This window comes from Phycodurus eques, unplaced genomic scaffold (assembly GCF_024500275.1).
Source record: "Phycodurus eques isolate BA_2022a unplaced genomic scaffold, UOR_Pequ_1.1 contig_342, whole genome shotgun sequence".
Taxonomy (NCBI): Eukaryota; Metazoa; Chordata; class Actinopteri; order Syngnathiformes; family Syngnathidae; genus Phycodurus; species Phycodurus eques.
In genome coordinates this window covers 26,571-37,548 of record NW_026904339.1, presented here as the reverse complement: position 1 = coordinate 37,548, position 10,978 = coordinate 26,571, and the positions used below count along the sequence as shown (strand labels likewise).

The window sequence follows — 10,978 nt, the reverse complement described above, 5'->3', positions numbered from 1 at the left end:
ACTTTGTTGGGATGTTGTGTTAAACATAAATAAAAACAGAATACAATGATTTGTAAATGTTCGACCTATATATAATTGAATACACTACAAAGACAAGATATTTAATTTTCAAACTGATAAACGTGATTGTTTTTAGGAAATAATCATGAACTAAGAATTTTATGTCTGCAACACGTTCCAAAACAACTGGGACAGGGTCATGTTTACCACTGTGTTACATCACCTTTTCTTTTAACAACATTCAATAAACATTTTCGAACTGAGGACACTAATTGTTGAAGCTTTGTAGGTGGAATTCTTTCCCATTCTTGCTTGATGTACAGCTTTAGCTGTTCAACAGTCCAGGTCATATTTTTTGTCATATTTTACGCTTCATAATGCGCCACACATTTTCAATGGGAGACAGGTCTGGACTGCAGGCAGGCCAGTCTAGTACCCGCACTCTTTTACTAGGAAGCCACACTGTTGTAACACGTGCAGAATGTCTTGCTGAAATAAGCAGGGACGTCCATGAAAAAGACGTTGCTTGGATGGCAGCATATATTTCTCCAAAACCTGAATGTACCTTTCAGCATTAATGGTGCTTTCACAGATGTGTAAGTTACCCATGCCATTGGCACTAACACAGCCCCATACCATCACAGATGCTGGCTTTCGAACTTTGCGTCCATAACAGTCCGGATGGTTCTTTTCCTCTTTGGCCCGGAGAACTACAATTTCCAAAAACAATTTGAAATGTGGACTCGTCGGACCACAGAACACTTTTCCACTTTTCATCAGTCCATCTTAGATGAGCTCGGGCCCAGAGAAGCCGGCGGCGTTTCTGGGTGTTGTTGAGAAATGGCTTTTGCTTTGCATAGTAGAGTTTTAAATTGCACTTACGGATGTCACGCCGAACTGTTGTACTGACATTGGTTTTCTGAAGTGTTCCTGAGCCCATGTGGTGATATCCTTCACACATTGATGTCGGTTTTTGATGCAATGCCGCCTGAGGGATTGAAGGTCACGGGCATTCAATGTTGGTTTTCGGTCTTGCCGCTTACATACAGTGATTTCTCCAGATTCTCTGAACCTTTTGATGATGATATTATGGACTGTAGATGACGAAATTCCTTGCAATTGTACGTTGAGGAACATTGTTCTTAAAATGTTTGACTATTTTCTCAAGTACTTGTTCACAAAGAGGTGAACCTCGACTCATCTTTGCTTGTGAATGATTCAGGGAAGCTCCTTTTATACCCAATCATGGCACCCACCTGTTGCCAATTAGCCTGTTCACCTGTGGGATGTTCCAAACAGGGTTTGATGAGCATTCCTCAACTTTCTCAGTCTTTTTTGCCACCTGTCCCAGCTTTTTGGGAATCTGTTGCAGCCATAAAAACACAATAAAGTTTATCGGTTTGAACATTAAATATCTTGTCTTTGTAGTGTATTCAATTAAATATAGGTTGAACATGATTTGCAAATAATTTTTTCCGTTTTTATTTCTGTTCAACACAACGTCCCAACTTCATTGGAATTGGGATTGCATATTTGTGTCACGATACGACGGTGTTCATTTCAACTGGAGGCAGATGCAGGCGGAGGCTGAAGAAGTTTGTGGCGAACGGTGGATTGAGAAGAGATTCAAAGGGGGGTCTTTGAGGCGTACCGGCGGGTCGTCGAGACAGGGAGCGTGCAGTCGGCGGTGGCGTGAGCAGGTGGATGGCTTGTTGGAAGAGGTCAGCAAGGCGGGGAAGATGGAAGGAGCACTGAGGACAAGGAAGAACACGGAAGGAGGTCAGAAATATTGCGAGGACCGGCGTAGTTTACATGTAAGTTGCGAGCCGGTGTACCACGGGTGAACGTTAATACTCTGGCAGTGGAATCTTGGATCTGGCAGGCTTCAATGCAGGTGATGACGAAGACTGATTGACAATAAGTGCGCGGCCGAGGTGGTGCTGATCACTGGGATGAGAGACAGGGCGAAAGGGGCGCCACACAAGCTCCAACAAGGGAACTGCAGGGCACAGCTCATGACAATTTGTAAGGTCAAAGTCAGAAAGTGAGAGGTGCATCGATGAACATGTGTTGGGTGTTTTGACGTGTTAAAGTGTCTGAGTGATATTTAGTGAACAACCTCTTAAAAAGTACATCTCCTGAACAGGGACTTGAACCCTGGACCCTCAGATTAAAAGTCTGATGCGCTACCGACTGAGCTATCCAGGCTCAACAGTCATGGGGGGAGTGAGCTGAGGAGACGAGGTTCAAATTGAGCGCAAGCAAGAAGTTTTATGCTGACGAAACAGGTACTTGCCAGACAGAACATCAGATTAAAAGCCTGGTATGTGAATGACAGAGATACCCAAGGTCAAAGTCAGAAAGTGAGAGGTGCATCGATGAATATGTGGTGGGTGTTTTGAAGTGTTCAAGAGTCTGAGTCAAAGTACCTGCGTGATATTTAGTGAACAACTGCTTAAGAATTATCTCACCTGAACAGCTAACTTGAACAGGGATTTGAACCCTGGACCCTCAGATTAAAAATCTAATGCTCAATTGACTGAGCTATCCAGGAGATAGAATAAATGAGGGAGTGATCTGAGGAGACGAGGTGCAAATTAAGCGCAAGCGACACGACACTGAATAAACAGGTACTCGAAAGACAGAAAATCAGATAAAAAGACAGGTATGCTTCTCACTGAGATACCCAAGGTCAAAGTCAGCAAGGGAGAGGTGCATCGATGAACATGTGTTGGGTGTTTTGAAGTGCTCAAGTGTCTGAGTGATATTTCGTGAACAACCTCTTAAAAAGTATTTCGCCTGAACAGGGACTTGAACCTCAGATTAAAAGTCTGATGCTATACCGACTGAGCTATCCAGGCTCAACAGTCAAGGGGGGAGTGAGCTGAGGAGACAGGAAGTGAGGGAGTGAGGTGAGGAGACGAGGTTCAAGTTAAGCACCAGCAACAATTTTGACTGACGAAACAGGTACTCGCAAGACAGAACATCAGATTAAAAGCCTGGTATGCGAATGACCGAGATACCCAAGGTCAAAGTGAGAGTGTGTGGTGCATAGATGAACGTGTTGGGTGTTTTGAAGTGTTCAAGTGTCTCAGTGAAAGTTCCTGCATAATATTTATTGAACAACTTCTTAAGAATGATGTCGCCTGAACAGGGACTTGAACCCTGGACCCTCAGATTAAAACTTCGCAAGAGACATTAATGATGCAAAAGTAACTATTGTTGGTGAGAAGTCGTAACTGTAGTCTAATTACTTTCGCAAGGAAAGTAACATGTTACTTTGCTCGTTACACATAATGGTGGGTTTTATAAATTTATTTATTTTTTTTTGTGTTACCGGCATCACTTGTCCTATGGCAGTCATTAAAACCACAACCATTAAAGAGAAACCATAACTTCAGCAGCAGCATGATCAGCTTTCCCTTGTCCTGTCATGAAATAAATCGATCGAGGCATTCAGCCTGTCAAGTGAATCCCTGTGCTACTTTACTAATGTTGTTGAATGTCATTTGAAATATATTCCGTTTCAAGCTTGTCATGTCAGGAAGTATTTACGCACTCGAGCCAGCTCAGCCAACTGCATCAGCATATTCATGTGCAGTATACATGAATGTGACAGCTTGTTCTTTTGCCTTTCTTTGTGATTTGTTCAATTGTAACCACCAAACTTCAAGTGTTTAAAAAACATTCACTGCCATTGACGGCGTTTGAAGTCAAATAACCATGTTAACTGGGAAAGCTGGCAGTGAATGAGTTAAAGAACATTACCAGCCATTCAGCATTATATCCATTCATCCATTTTCTGAGCCGCTTCTCCTCACTTGGGTCGCGGGCATGCTGGAGCCTATCCCAGCTGTCATCGGGCAGGAGGCGGGGTACACCCTGAACTGGTTGCCAGCCAATCAGGGCACATACAAACAAACAACCATTCGCACTCACATTCACACCTCAGGGCAATTTAGAGTCTCCAATTAATGCATGCTTTCTTTGGGATGTGGGAGGAAACCGGAGTGCCCGGAGAAAACCCATGCAGGTACGGGGAGAACATGCAAACTCCACACAGTTTGGGCCGGGGATTGAACCCGGGTCCTCAGAACTGTGAGGCTGACTCTCTCACCAGTCGCCCACCGTGCCGCCTCAGCATTATATAATACAGTTATTTCTAATGCATAGTCATTAAAATATGATAGTTTAGATCAGGTTTCTCATGTTTTTATTTCCAAATTTAAACAGATTTGTTTTATTCCTCTACATCCAATACTGTATATTTCTATCTGTATTTGTTTGTTTTTGTGAATACATAGCAAAGAAGCATCAAAGAAATGAAAGGTGAAAAAAAATAATTTTAAAACTGATGTTGAAAACCGTTTGGGAGACAAGTTTGATTTTCACCTGTCGTGAATTAGCATCTGAAGTTGCATTAAATGTTATTTCGAGAAGCGTTTCAAAGGTGCCGAGAGAGGACCACGGCACAACAGCCGCTAGCACCACGGGGAGCTTGCCGGGGCCCTCGGCTGCTTCTCGATGCGCCCTGCTTGCTTCTTCGCCTCAGCCGTGCTCCGAGTTGGCCAAGGTCAACCAGATGATGAGCACTATGGTTTTACTGTTCATTTGGACCCCTCCTTGAGCCATCACCTTATCGTGATGTAAGGGTTAGTGTGTCCCAATGATCCTAGGAGCTAAGTTGTCTGGGGCTTTATCCCCCTGGCAGGGTCACCCATGACAAACAGGTCCTCGGTGAGGGACCAGACAAAGCACGGCTCAAAGAACCCTAATGATAACGACAAACGATTTAGTTGGTTTTCCCTTGCCCGCCCGCGGGTCACCGGGGCCCCCGTCTGGAGCCAGGCCTGGAGGTGGGGCTCGAAGGCGAGCGCCTGGTGGACGGGCCTGCACCCATGGGGCCCGGCCGGGCACAGCCCGAAAGGATAATGTGGCTCCCCCTTCTGCCATGGACCTGTGTTTCATGTTGTTTTTCTTTGTGTTGCAGTGTCTGGGTGAGCGAAGGTGGCCATTGACATCGGTGATGCACCTGTCATGCATTGTAATCATCAGCCTTTTTAGGGGGCAGCGTGACAGTGTGTGGGCGTCGGAATATTCACTCATTTTTGCCCCCGTGTTTGCCGCCGTTCTGAACGCTGTCCAAATTTAGGTTCTGTACGATTATACCACACGGACCTTTTGTCGTGTCTCCCTGCGTTATCTGTTTTTTGATTCTCTGGTTGTGAGCCCCTTTTTGGAGTCCTTGGCGGGGGTGCTGGAGAGCGCTCCCGCTGGGGACTCCATCGTTCTGCTGGGGGACTTCAATGCTCAAGTGGGCAATGACAGTGAGACCTTTAAGGGCGTGATTGGGAGGAACGGCCCCCCGATCAGAACCCGAGCGGTGTTCTGTTATTGGACTTCTGTGCTCGTCACAGATTGTCCATAACGAACACCATGTTCAAGAAGGGGGTCCGCACGTGCACTTGGCACCAGCACACCCGAGGTCGCAGTTCGATGATCGACTTTGTGGTCGTGTCAACGGACTTGTGGCCGCATGTCTTGGACACTCGGGTGAAGAGAGGGGCGCAGCTGTCAACTGATCACCACCTGGTGGTGAGTTGGCTCCGATGGTGGGGGAAGATGCCGGTCCGACGTGGCAGGCCCAAACGTATTGTGAGGGTCTGCTGGGAACGTCTGGCAGAATCCCCTGTCAGAAGGAGTTTCAACTCCCACCTCCGACAGAACTTTGCTCATGTTCCGGGGGAGGCGGGGGAGATCGAGTCCGAGTGGACCATGTTCCGCGCCTCCATTGCTGAGTCAGCCGACCAGAGATGTGGCTGTAAGGTGGTCGGTGTCTGTCGTGGCGGGAATCCCTGAACCCGTTGGTGGACACCAACGGTGAGGGATGCCGTCAAGCTGAAGAAGGAGTCCTATCGGGCCTTTTTGGCCTGTGGGACTCCTGAGGCAGCTGATGGGTACCAGCTGGCCAAGCGGAATGCAGCTCTGGTGGTCGCTGAAGCCAAAACTCGGGTATGGGAGAAGTTCGGTGAGGCCATGGAGAAAGACTTCCGGACGGCTTTGAGGAAATTCTGGTCCACCATCCGGTGTCTCAGGAGAGGAAAGCAGTGCACCACCAACATCGTGGCATGCCCTCTCCAGGTCGGGGATGAGATCCTGCCCCAAGTGGAGGAGTTCAAGTATCTTGGGGTATCTTGGGGTCTTGTTCACGAGTGAGGGAAGAATGGAACGGGAGATCGACAGGCGGATCGGTGCCGCGTCTGCAGTGATGCGGACTTTGTATCGGTTCGTTGTGGTAAAGAAGGAGCTAAGCCGAAAGGCAAAGCTCTCAATTTGCCGGTCGATCTACGTTCCTACCCTCACCTATGGTCACGAGCTGTGGGTCATGACCGAAAGCACGAGATCCCGGATACAAGCGGCCGAAATGAGTTTCCTCCGTAGGGTGTCCGGGCTCTCCCTTACAGATAGGGTGAGAAGCTCGGTCAGCCGCGAGGATCTCAGAGTAGAGCCGTTGCTCCTTCACATCAAGAGGAGCCAGATGAGGTGGCTGGGGCATCTGATTCGGATGCCTCCCGGACGCCTCCCTGGTGAGGTGTTCCGGGCACGTCCCACCGGTAGGAAACCCCAGGGACAACCCAGGACACGCTGGAGAGACTATGTCCTTCAGCTGGCCTGTGTACGACTCGGGATCCCCCCGGAAGAACTGGATGAAGTGGCTGGGGAGAGTGAAGTCTGAGTGTCCCTGCTAAAGCTACTGCGCCCGCGACCCGACCCGGATAAGCAGTAGAAAATGGATGGATGGTTGGATGGATGTTGGATAGATTCAATATACCGAAGAGCTTTAATGCTGCCACAAATATATATTTTAGTGGTGTAACATCTGTTTACTAACCATTAATAATTATCTTGTCTTATTAGGGTGAGGCGGCACGGTGGACGACTGGTTAGAGCGTCAGCCTCACAGTTCTGAGGACCGGGGTTCAATCCCCGGCCCCGCCTGTGTGAAATTTGCATGTTCTCCCCGTGCCTGCTTGGGTTTTCTCTGGGCACTGCGGTTTCCTCCCACATCCCAAAAAACATGCATTAATTGGAGACTCTAAATTGTCCGTAGGTGTGACTGTGAGTGCGAATGGTTGTTTGTTTGTTTGTGCCCTGCGATTGGCTGGCAACCAGTTCAGGGTGTACCCGCCTCCGGCCCGATGATAGCTGGGATAGGCTCCAGCACGCCCGCGACCCTTGTGAGGAGAAGCGGCTCAGAAAATGGATGAATGGATGGATGATTTGCAAATACATGTATTCTGTTTTTATTTGTTTAACACAACGTCCCAACTTAATTGGAATTGGGGTTGTAAACACAGCACCCCATATTGACAGAAAAAAAATGGAATTGTTGAAATGTTTTCCGATTTATTAAAAAAGAAAAACTGAAATATCAGTATTCAGACCCTTTGCTCAGTATTGAGTAGAAGCACCCTTTTGAGCTAATACAGCCAAAAGTCTTTTCGGATTTGGGGATCCTCTGATCCTCTGCCATTCCTCCTAGCAGATCCTCTCCAGTTCTGTCAGGTTGGATCGTGAACATTGGTGTACAGCCATTTTCAGGTCTCTCCAGAGATGCTCTCTAGATGCTCAATTGGGAGCTCTGGATGGGCCATTCAAAAACAGTCACAGAGTTTTTCTGAAGCCACTCCTTTGGTATTTTAGCTATGACTACAGGCCTGTCGCCTTGACATATGTGGTCATGAAGTCCTTTGAACGTCTCGTGCTGGACCACCTCAAGAGCGTCACAGGTCCCCTGCTGGACCCCCTGCAGTTTGCCTACCGAGCGAACAGGTTTGCGGATGATGCAGTCAACATGGGACTGCACTTCATCCATGCACACCTCTACAGTGCAGGGACCTACGGGAGGATCCTGTTCGTGGACTTCAGCTCAACACCGTTCAACACCATCATTCCTGAACTCCTTTCATCCAAGCTTCTCCAGCTCAGCGTCTCGCCTGCCATCTGCCAGTGGATTTACAGTTTCCTGACAGGCAGGACACAGCAGGTCAGGCTGGGGGGTGGGGGGGCACCTCATCCACACGCAGCATCAGCACTGGGGCGCCCCAAGGTTGTGTCCTCTTTCCGCTGCTCTTCTCTCTCTACACGAACGACTGCACCTCAGCACACCCGGCTGTCAAACTCCTCAAGTTGCAGATGACATCACTGTCATCGGCCTCATCAAGGACGGTGACGAGTCTGCATATCGACAGGAAGCGGAGCGGCTGGAGCTGTGGTGCGGCCGACACAACCTGGAGCTGAACACGCTCAAGACTGTAGAGATGATCGTGGACTTCAGGAGTTATCCTTGGCCACAGCTGCCCCTCACGTTGTCCAGCTGCCTTGTGTCAACCGTCGAGACCTTCAAGTTCCTGGGAATTACAGTCTCTCAGGACCTGAAGTGGGCGACCAATATCAACTCCGTCCTCAACAAGGCCCAGCAGAGGATGTACTTCCTGCGGCTTCTGAGAAAGCACAGCCTGCCAGGGGAGGTGATGAGGCAGTTCTACACAGCGGTCATCGAATCAGTCCTGTGTTCTTCCATCACAGTCTGGTTTGGTGCTGCTACAAAAAAGGACAAACTCCGACTGCAACGGACAATATAAACTGCTGAAAGGATTGTCGGTCCCCACCTACCCACCCTTGACGACTTGCACACTGGCAGAACTAAGACAAGAGCGTGCAAAATCCTCTCGGACCTCCACATCCCGGTCACCAGCTCTTCCAGCTCCTTCCCTCAGGTAGGCGCAACCGATCAATGCAAACTAGAATTAGCAGACATTCCAACAGCTTCTTCCCTCTTGCGATCAACTTCTTAAACACCTAACCTACAATTCCATGACAACATGCTGGCAATTTTTTTACTTGAGTTCATTGTCACATTTCTGTGGGGCCAATTATATATTACTCGTGCACTCACTATTGTAGTCTTGCCACGCTGCACTATTTGCATATCTGTTGTTGACCAATACTGGCCACTCATGCCAAAGTAGCATTGGCTCTATTTGTACACTGATTGAGGAGTATCTGCAACATTTGCACAAGCAACATTGTCCCAGATTATCGCGCTACTCGTCACTTTCAACTGGATACACTCCTTGAAGTCTCGGTGCCCTTTGCACAATGGTCATTGCACCGGACTATTGCAATATTAGTCATTCGAACTGCTCTAAGTGCTACAGGCATCTGCATCTTTTGCACAATTGTCAAAAAAAAAAAAAATTTTCTTTTTAAATAAAATAATGTACCGGCATTACCAGATAACTATTAACCCCTTATTGGTCAGTGACTGTTTTTTGTCAATGTCTTTATGTCTCAAAAGTGTTCTTTGTCAATTGACTGTCTGTTGTCATACTCGAGTGGCTCCAACTCCCGGAGACAAATTCCTTGTGTGTTTTTTGGACATACTTGGCAAATAAAGATTATTCTGATTCTGATGTGCTTAGGGTCACTGTCTTATTTGAAGGTGAACCTTCGGCCCAGTCTGAGGTTCTGAGTACTCTGGAGAAGGTTTTCATCCTGGATATCCCTGTACTTGGCCGCATTTATCTTTCCTTCGATTGCAACCAGTCGTCCTGTCCCTGCAGCTGAAAAACACCCCCACAGTATGATGCTGCCACCACCATGCTTCACTGTTGGGACTGTATTGGACAGGTGATGAGCAGTGCCTGGTTTTCTCCACACATGCCACTTAGAATTAAGGCCAACAATTTCTATCTTGGTCTCATCAGACCAAATAATTCTTATAATTATAATTATTTCTCAACATCTTTGAGTCCTTTACATGTTTTTTAGCAAATTCCATGTGGGCTTTCATGTGTCTTGCACTGAGGAGAGGCTTCCGTCGGGCCACTCTGCCATAAATCCCAGACTGCTGGAGGGGTGCAGTGATGGTTGTCTTTCTAGAATTTTCTTCCATCTCCCGACTGCATCTCTGAGCTCAGCCACAGTGATCTTTGGGTTCCTCTTTACCTCTTTCACCAAGGCTCTTTCTCCACCAGTTGCTCAGTTTGGCCGGACGGCCAGCTCGAGGAAGGGTTCTGATCGTCCAAAACATCTTCCATTTCAGGATTATGGAGGCCACTGTGCTCTTAGGAACCTTAAGTGCAGCAGAAATGTTTTTGTAACCTTGGCCAGATCTGTGCCTTGCCACAATTCTGTGTCTGAGCTCTTCAGGCAGTTCCTTTGACCTCATGATTCTCCTTTGCTCTGTGAGCTGTAAGGTCTTATGTAGACAGGTGTGTGGCTTTCCTAATCAAGTCCAATCAGTATAATAAAACACAGCTGGAGTCCAATGGAGGTGAAGAACCATTTTAAGGATGATCAGAAGACATGGACAGCACCAGTTAAATACATGAATGTCACAGCAAAGGGTCTGAATACTTATGGCTGTGTGATATTTAAGTTTTTCTTTTTTAATAAATCAGCAAAGATTTCAACAATAAAGTTTTTTTCTTTCAATATGGGGTGTTGTGTGTCCATTGAGCAAATAAAATGCAAAATTATTTTCACAAATGGCTGCAATAGAGCAATTGAGCAATGGCTGCTCAATATTGCATCATTTTCTAAATTACAACCACATTGTGGAGGACTTGCCTGCTCAATTGCCCTGCCATCGACTGGCAACCAGTCCAGTGTACACCGTGCCTCTCGCCTGATGTCAATAATAATAATAATCTCCAGCTCACCTGTGAACCCTAATGAGTAAGTGCCATAGAAAGTGGATGGACTTCTCAACATGGAGGCACCTTTTCATCCTTTTAAATGCTGACCGCAGTTTTTGCTTGAGTCATAACCACATCCTGTTTCTGCCATTTCATTTCAGTCTTTCGGCACAAAACCCAAAAATGCAGAGTCCGAAAATGTTCAGCGGCAAAATATTCGTGCATCATTATATTATACCGTCTCTCAGTAACCAAGGGAGGCACACCAGAAGAAG

At 47.2% G+C, this 10,978-nt stretch overlaps 1 non-coding gene across 1 annotated transcript; it reads right to left on the bottom strand.

The window, feature by feature from the left end:
- Positions 1-2,135: 2,135 nt before the first annotated feature.
- Positions 2,136-2,208, bottom strand: trnak-uuu (transfer RNA lysine (anticodon UUU)). Its single transcript has one exon. It is a non-coding gene; the product is annotated as a tRNA-Lys (tRNA).
- Between the last annotated feature and the right edge of the window lie 8,770 nt (positions 2,209-10,978).